The 8548-nt window shown below is 46.2% G+C and overlaps 1 pseudogene; it reads left to right on the top strand.

The window, feature by feature from the left end:
• Nucleotides 1-7504: 7504 nt before the first annotated feature.
• Nucleotides 7505-8123, top strand: LOC138837995 (ER membrane protein complex subunit 4 pseudogene; annotated as a pseudogene).
• The last annotated feature ends 425 nt before the right edge of the window (nucleotides 8124-8548 follow it).

The raw sequence follows: 8548 nt of genomic DNA, 5'->3' as shown, positions 1-8548 counted from the left end.
GTCACAGTGCTGAGTTGAGCTGAGGGCTCTGGGCTGGAGATTTTCATGGCATTCCTGTGTCTCCAGTACAACAGGAAGAACTCTTATCTGCCTGAGACCTGCTGTGGAAGATGAAAGTTGGTCCTCTTGTCCTCAAGGTCTGCGTTGTACCCAACAGGCTTGTTTCTCCTTACGCCTCCAAGAAAAGGTAAATATGTGACTACCCCGTATGCAGAAGGGATCTGAATGTATCATTCAGGACCAGAAGGGACACACGCTGGTGAAGAGTGGGAATTCCTGGGGTCCTGGCCTGGCCTCTGCCCCTGAGGGAGGTTTTCTCTTTCTTTTCTTTCTTTCTTTCTTTCTTTCTTTCTTTCTTTCTTTCTTTCTTTCTTTCTTTCTTTCTTTCTTTCTTTCTTTCTTTCTTTCTTTCTTTGTTCCTTTTCTTTTCTTTCTTTTTCTCTCTTTCTCTTTCTTGTTTTTTTTGTTTTGTTTTGTTTTTTTTGATGGTCATGGGGCTTGAACTCTGGGCTTGGGCGCTGTCCCTCAGCTCCCCTCAGCTCTTCAGCTCTTCAGCTCAAGGCAAGCACTCTACTGCTTGAACCACAGCACCACTTCCAGTTTTCGAGATAAGAGTCTCACAGACTTTCCTGCCCGGGCTGGCTTTGAACCGCGATCCTCAGATCTCAGCCTCCTGAGTAGCTAGGATTACAGATGTGAGCCACCGGCGCCCAGCTTTTCCTTTCTCTTTCTTTCTTTCTTCCTCCCCCTCCTCTTTCTCTCTCTTTCTTAGGTCTAAGACTGGGACTCAAACTTGGTACCTGACACTTTCGTTCATTGGCTAGTGCTCTACCAAGTGAACCATGCCTCTAATCCCCCAAGGAGATTTTCCTGCTCCCCTACTGATTTTCTGGTTAAGAGAGAGCTGGGGCTAGGGTGCAGCTCAGGGGGACAGAATGAGCTGTATACTCCAGGCCCTGGGTTTCATCGCTAGCGCCCGCGCCCTCTACACTCCCCCAGCATCAGGTTCCTGGAAACCTTGTCTTCTGCCACATGCTACTGACAGGATTCTAGGTAGGTGACTTTGCTTCTAAAGCTAATTTAGCCTCCCCACTAGAAAATGTGGGTGATGCTAGGTGCTGGTAGCTCACACCTGTAATCCTAGCTACTGAGAGGGTCACAGTTTGAAGCCAACCCGGGCAGGAAAGTCTGTGAAGTTTAGCTGTGGCTCAAAGTGGTATAGTGCTAGATTTGAGCGCAAAAGCTCAAGGACAGTACGCAGGCCCCAAGTTTAAGCCCCACAACTGACAAGAAAAGAAAGAGGGCTGGGAATGTGGCTGAGTGGTAGAGTGCTTCCCTAGCATTCATCAAGCCCCGAGTTTAATTCCTCAGTACCACATCAACAGAAAAAGCCAAATTGGTGCTGTGGCTCAAGTGGTAGAGTGCTAGCCTTGAGCAAAAGAAGCTCAGCGACAGTGCCTAGGCCCTGAGTTCAAGCCCCAGGAATGGAAGAAAGAAAAAGAAAGAAAGAAAGAAAGAAAGAAAGAAAGAAAGAAAGAAAGAAAGAAAGAAAGAAAGAAAGAAAGAAAGAAAGAAAGAAAGAAAGAAAGAAAGAAAGAAAGAAAGAAAGAAAAGAGAGTGGGGAGGGAGGGAGGAAGGGAGGAAGAAGGAAGGAAGGAAAGAAGGAGAGAGAGAGAGGGAAGGAGGGAGGAAGGAGGGAAGGAAGGAAGGGAGGGAGAGAGAGAGGAAGGGAGAGAGAGAGAGAGAAAGAAAAGGAGAGAGAGTGCACAGAGAGAGGGAAAGGAATTGGGTGTGTGTGTGAAGAAGACAATGCTCCACTCCTGAGGTGCTGGTGTGGAAGTGATATTGGGGGTGACCACGTGCCATGGCAATGCCTCTGACTCTACTGTGGGCCATGAGTGGCACTGGGCAGGACCCTGGGGTGGGGGTGAGGAAAAGCAACCCTCAGGGAGCAATCCCTTTGGGAGGTCACCCCCCCTAGCTGGTTCAGCCATCACACAGGCCTCCTGCAGTGTAGCTGCAGAGCCAGAAAGCGGGGCCAGCTCAGCAAAGGCTCCAAGGCCCAGTTTATAAAAATAAACCTCCAAGAACCTCCTGGAGCAGAGGCAGCAGCCCCTCCCTTCCCCTACTCCTCACACCTCAAGTGAGATTAGACAGGCTCCGTCATTAATTATTTCAGAAATAACAGAGGTGGCAACAGCTGAGACTGTAAACGCCCAGTTGGCTGGTTTTAATTATTTTTCATAAAGGAGTTGCATCCATCAATCAAAGGTCCATTCCACAGAGGGGAGTGTGTGCAGTTCTGGCCTCAGGGAGCATCCAGTAGCTTGGAGGGAATGGAAGGAGGATCACTGTCCCTCAGTATGGGACAGTAACTTGGTACAAGAGCTGGGTCTGGTCAGCTGGGCAGGAAAGAGGACCTGGGAAGTCCAGGCTCTGTATTTCCTAACCTTGTGACCTTGAGCAAGGTCATACATCTTGCCTTCATTTCTTCTTCATCAAGAATGAGCAACAATACTGCAAAGCAGAATAGTCCAAAGGAACTGAAGCTACTACATGGGCGGGTCCCTGCCTCAAGGGTCCCAGCCAATGGTTGTTACCTCCATAAGCTTTTTGCCAAGGATTCTGTAGTTCTTTCCTTCCCAGGAGCTACAGGTGCCTGATGGCTGTTCTGCTATGATAGGGAAGCTAGCCTGGCACATGTCCAGCTAATATGAGACCTCATGAGCTTCCTGCCCTTTCTCTCTAGCATTTGGGTCTGTTGGATGCATTCTGCTTTCTACAGGTGATGGCTTAACTAAAAACTGAGATAGTGAAACACTGGGGAAGAGAAAGAACTTTTTTTTTTTTTGGTCAGTTGTGGGGCTTGAACTCTGGGCCTGGGCTCTGTCCCTCAGCTCTTCAGCTCAAGGCGAGCACTCTACCACTTGATCCACAGCGCCACTTCCAGTTTTCTAGTGGTTTATTGGAGATAAGAGTCTCACGGACTTTCCTGCCCGGGCTGGCTTTGAACTGTGATCCTCAGATCTCAGCCTCCTGAGTAGCTAGGATTACAGGTGTGAGCCACCGGCACCCGGCCTTTTTTTTTTTAACCTAGGAATCCTGAATCCTGAAGACTTCTGGTCTGAATTCTAGCCATTCTTACCATCTCCTTAGCAGGATACTCCCAAATTTGAATCTGTATTTATTTTTGGTGGCAGTACTAGGGCTTAAACTCAGAGTCTAGGTGCTGTCCCTTAGCTTTCTTTGCTCAAGGCAGGTGCTCTACCCCTTGAGCTAGCTGTGGCTCCACTCTCAGCTTTTTGGTGGCTAATTGGAAATAAAAGAATCTCCCAGAGACTGGCTTTCTGTCCAGGCTAGTTTTGAACCTTAATCATCAGATCTTAGACCCCTGAGTAACTAGCATTACAGGTACAAGCTACTAAAGCACCCCTCCCACCTCCACCCCCCAATATCCCCTCCTGCTTTGTTCCCAAATAGCCTCTAGGTAGAACAAGCTCAAATAGTGGCTCACATAGCCTGAGTAGCAGCATGCAGTGTCTTGGTAGCTAGGCCCAGGAATCTCTCTAGCTGGGTTCATATCCCCACTCTGTGACTCACTAGCTCCTGACCTTGAGCAAGTCACTTGACTAGCCTGTGACAAAAGAGGAGGATAATAGGCCCTCCCAGTCAGGGTTGGTGATGTCTAAATGAGAATTTTTCCCAAGCTATCCAGGTGTGGTTTCAGTGCCAGGCCATTACAAACAAAAAATGCAAACATTAGTTTAATTCAAATAGAAAAGCATCATTAATTCTAATGATTATTAATTAATTTTTTTGGGGGGGTTGTAGTACTAGGGCTTGAACTCATAGCCTCATGCTCTTGGTTAGCTTTCACTCAAGAATCACACTGTACCTCTTGAGCTATGCCTCTACTTTTACATGTTTGATAGTTAACTGGAGATGACAGTCTCTCAGACTTGTCTGTCCAGACTGGCTTCAAACCACAATCCTCAGATCTCAGTCTCTTTTTTTTGGGGGGGTCCAGTCATGGGGCCTGAACTCTGGGCCTGGGTGCTGTCCCTCAGCTCTTCAGCTCAAGGCTAACACTCTACCACTCAAGCCACAGCACTACTTCCAGCTTTTTTCTTTTTGCTTATGTGGTGCTGAGGAATCGAACCCAGGGCCTCAGGCATGCAAGGCAAGTGCTCTACCACTGAGCTACCTTCCCAGCCCCAGATCTCAGGCTCTTGAGTAGCTAGGATTACAAGGTAGGCCACTGGTGCCTGTATCTAGAAGTACTTCTTATCTTTGCTGGTTCCCCTTCTTCTACTCTGCTCCTAAATAAAGTTTACATAAAATTGTTTCCATGACAACCTTACAGCTCACAGCTCAGGCTTTTTTTTTTTTCCAGTTACAAATTCAAGCTTGTCAACAAGCAACTTTTATTTAAAATACACAGAACCTAACTCAAGGCCTGGGCAATGTCCCTGAACTCTTTTTTTCTCAAGGTTAGTGATCTACCACTCCAGCCACAGTTCCACTTCCAGCTTTTAGGTGGTTCATTGGAGATAAGAGTCTCAAGGATTTTCCTGCCTGCACTGTCTTTGAACAGTGAACCTCAGATTTCAGCCTCAAGTAGCTAGGATTACAGGCATGAGCCACCAGTGTCCAGCAAGATTCCAGTCTCTTGACAAACAGCATGAGCTGAATTTCTGAAGAATATTCTCTGCAAATCTTAGCCATTCACCTTGTGCTAAAGCCGCTTAAAGTCTACATAAGAAAGCCTGTTGAATTTTAAATACCGGTGAGAACTCTCAGCTTTGGAGCACCACATCCCTAAGTGCTAGACACCCTGCATCCATGAATCACCTCACTTCATTTCATCCAGGAGAGATTTTTTTTTTTTTTTTTTTTTTGTCCACAGATGTCATCACAGCCACTGGGCATCTGCTCCCAGGAAAAATGTTGCCTTCACCAAATGAACTACTTAGAATTGTAGTGCTCAAACACGTGTTTCCAAAAAACAGTAACAGCTGCCACTTCCTGTGTCCTGCTGTAACTGGTGGCTGCATGCTCTCAGTCAATCTACAGTGGAGTTCAGGAGACGGTACTAGCTCCCTATCGTACACTGGGGAAGCTGAGACTCAGAGAAGGAAAGTAATTTGCTCTCACAGCAAAGAAATAGCAAGATTTAGCCAGGCACTGGTGGTTTATGCTTGTAGTCCTAGCTACTCAAGAGGCTGAGATCTGAGGGTATTGGTTTGAAATCAGCCTAGGCAGGAAAAGTCTGTGAGACTCTTATAAAAAAAAATCTATATTGGGATTGGGGGGGGGGGGAGAGGGGAGGCTGGGAAGGGATGTGAAGGGTAAACAAAGGAGGAGGCTGCAATGCTTGGTAAGAAATGTACGCATTATCCTGCCCATGTAATTGTAACCCCTCTGTACAGTATGTTCACAAATAAAATAAAATAAAATAAAATAAAAAAAGAAATCGTGAGACAGAGGGTAAAGGAATTCAGTAGGGATACTCACTAGAAACGACGTTGAGAATGAACTATACAACTTGTGGGGAAGGGGAGTCAGGAGAGAAAAAAACTGGGAGAAAATGAGGCAAGAGATGACACCGTTCAAAAAGAAATGTACTGCCGGGCGCTGGTGGCTCACACCTGTAATCCTAGCTACTCAGGAGGCTGAGATCTGAGAATCGCGGTTCAAAGCCAGCCCAGGCAGGAAAGACCGTGAGACTCCTATCTCCAATAAACCACTAGAAAACCGGAAGTGGCGCTGTAGCTCAAGTGGTAGAGCGCTCGCCTTGAGCTGAAGAGCTGAGGGATAGCGCCCAAGCCGAGTTCAAGCCCCATGACCCACAAAAAAAAAAAAAAAAAGAAATGTACTTATTACCTTACTTGTGTAAGTGCAACCCCTCTGTACATCACCTTTACAATTAAAAAAAAAAAAAGGCTTGGAAAAAAAAAATCTGTAAGTGCCACCATGGTAGAGCACTAGCCTTGAGCAAATAGCTTAGGGACAGTGCCCAGACCCTGAATTTGCCAGCCCCAGGACTGGCAAAAAATAAAAATAAAAAGGACCAGTTTGTATGACCTAGAAAGAATAATCATAGAGAAAAAAGGGCGGAGGAAAGCCAGGTGCTGCTGGTGGCTACTCATGAGGCTGAGATCTGAGGCTCACAATTAAAAGCTAGCCCAGGCAGAAAAGCCCTTGAGACTCTTATTTATCTTCAATAAACTACTCAGAAAAAGCTGGAAGTGATGATGTGGCTCAAATGGTAGAGCACTAGTCTTAAACAAAAGAAGTTCAGGGACAGGACCTACGCCCTGAATTCAAACGCCAGTATGGGGGTAGGGGGTAGAAAAGGAAAAAAAGAAATTGCAGGACTGGGACTTGAATCCTTGCCCTAGTCCATTTAAGATTGATGTAACACAATACCATTAGACTAGGTAGTTTATAAAGAATAGCACCCAGCTATAAGCTACCATGTTATGGTAACTTTCCTCGTTCTTTTCCTCTAAGAAGAAGCAGGGAGATGTAGAAGGGTGGTTTGGGGATTTAAACTACAGGGCATTGTCACCTCTTCTGTTCTCAATTGGAGTTGGAAGCAGAGTTGGGTCCTAGTTGCTCACTTTTTTTTCTTTTTCTTTTCTTTTCTTTTTTGCCAGTCCTGGGGCTTGAACTCATGGTCTGGGCACTGTCCCTGAGCTTCTTTTGCTCAAGGCTAGCACTCTACCACTTGAGCCACAGCACCACTTCTGGCTTTTTCTGTTGATGTGGTACTGAGGAATTGAACCCAGGGCTTTACGCATGCTAGGCAGGCACTCTACCACTAAGCCACATTCCCAGCCTCCAGTTGCTCACTTCTATAATCCCAGCTATCAGGAGGCTGAGATGTGAAGGATCTCAATTTCAAGCTAGCCCAAGTAGAAAAGTTTGAGAGACTCTATCTCCAAAGTAACCAGAAAAAAGCCAGGCTGGGTAATGGCTTCCATGATAAAGCATCATTGAGCTAGCAAGCCAAGTCAGTTTGAGGCTCTGAGTTCAAACCCTAGTATACTAGGTAAAAATAAATTGAAGCTGGACATTGGTGACTCACATCTGTAATCCTACCTACTCAGGAGGCAGAAATGTGAGGATCCTGGTTCAAAGCCAGCCTAGGCAGGAAAATCCATGATGCTCATACCTCCAATTAACCACCAGAAAACTGGAAATGGTGCTGTGGCTCAAAGTGGTAGAGTGCTCGCCTTGAGCAGAACTCAGTCTGGGCGGCCTGGTCGCCAGCTGAGGCTGACGGTTCAAGTGGGCCATTGAGCTGAGCAGGCCCAGTGGAGGCAGCAGGACTCTACGTGTGTAATCGGCCAGGATGTACTATGGGGCTTTAATTTACTGCCTTCATCCGTCATCCTGAACCCAGTCACCATCCCAATCTCAGATTGTTTGCAGTGGACTTAAGAACTCATGTATGCGTCGCTGCTGGGACATCACCCTGGGCCCCTTCAAACAGATCCCCATGAACCTCTTCATCATGTACATGGCCGGTAACACCATCTCCATCTTCCCTACCATGATGGTGTGCATGATGGCCTGGCCACCATGGTCCAGGCCCTCATGGCCATTTCAGCCACTTTCAAGATGCTGGAGAGTTCAAGCCAGAAGTTTCTTCAGGGTCTGGTTTATCTCCTTGGGAACTTGATGGGCTTGGCGCTGGCTGTTTACAAGTGCCAGTCCATGGGGCTGTTACCTACACACGCGTCAGATTGGTTAGCCTTCATCGAGCCTCCTAAGAGAATGGAGTTCAGTGGTGGAAGACTCGTTTTGTGAACTTGAGAAAGAAGCTCCTTGAACCTAAAGTAAATGGGCCTTATTTATACCCTGCTCTAGGCCTAGTAGCTCCTAAATGTGCTCACTCTTAAAATAACCACTGACAATACCCAAAATCTCTTTTCCATGGTGAGGAGACAAACTCTAAATGATAATATGACTACAAACACAAAAGAAAATCTTACCACAACCCCTGCCTGAAAATAATGTAGAAAACTTTATTTATGTGTCAGTACAGAGCAAAACAATACAAGCAGATCTATGTAAACAGGAGTGTTTCAATAAATTAAATGCTTTTAAAAAGTTAAAAAAAAAAAGAACTCAGAGATAGCACCTAGGCCCTCAGTTCGACCCCACAACTAGAAAATAAATAACAACAGCAGCAATAATTATAATATGAAGCCCACTCTTTTTTTTTTTTCTCTGTCAAGCCTTCGTCTCCTTACTCCATGTCATCCTACAGGACCTGTCACAATCAGGGAGATCCTACACCCTCTCATTTACTAGAAGGATTTGGGGGAATCCAGAAAGAGGCTATGACTGGCGTAAGGTTTTGTGGTAAATTGATAGGTCTAGGACAAAGACAGTCCTGCCTGCCAGGCTGTCTGTAAGTGTGCTTTGAGTCCCCTCCATGACTCCTCAGAGCCGGCACACAGGATAGGCTTTGAGAACACACAAACCTGCCATGGGATCCACACTCTCTATGCATTTTGTGCAGTCATTGTCAGTCATT

This window comes from Dipodomys merriami, unplaced genomic scaffold (genome assembly GCF_024711535.1).
Source record: "Dipodomys merriami isolate MVZ:Mamm:240054 unplaced genomic scaffold, mDipMer1.0.p SCAF_28, whole genome shotgun sequence".
In the NCBI taxonomy this organism is placed as follows: domain Eukaryota; kingdom Metazoa; phylum Chordata; class Mammalia; order Rodentia; family Heteromyidae; genus Dipodomys; species Dipodomys merriami.
The sequence above is the reverse complement of the archived record's forward strand: the minus strand, read 5'-3'. Positions and strand labels throughout refer to the sequence as shown.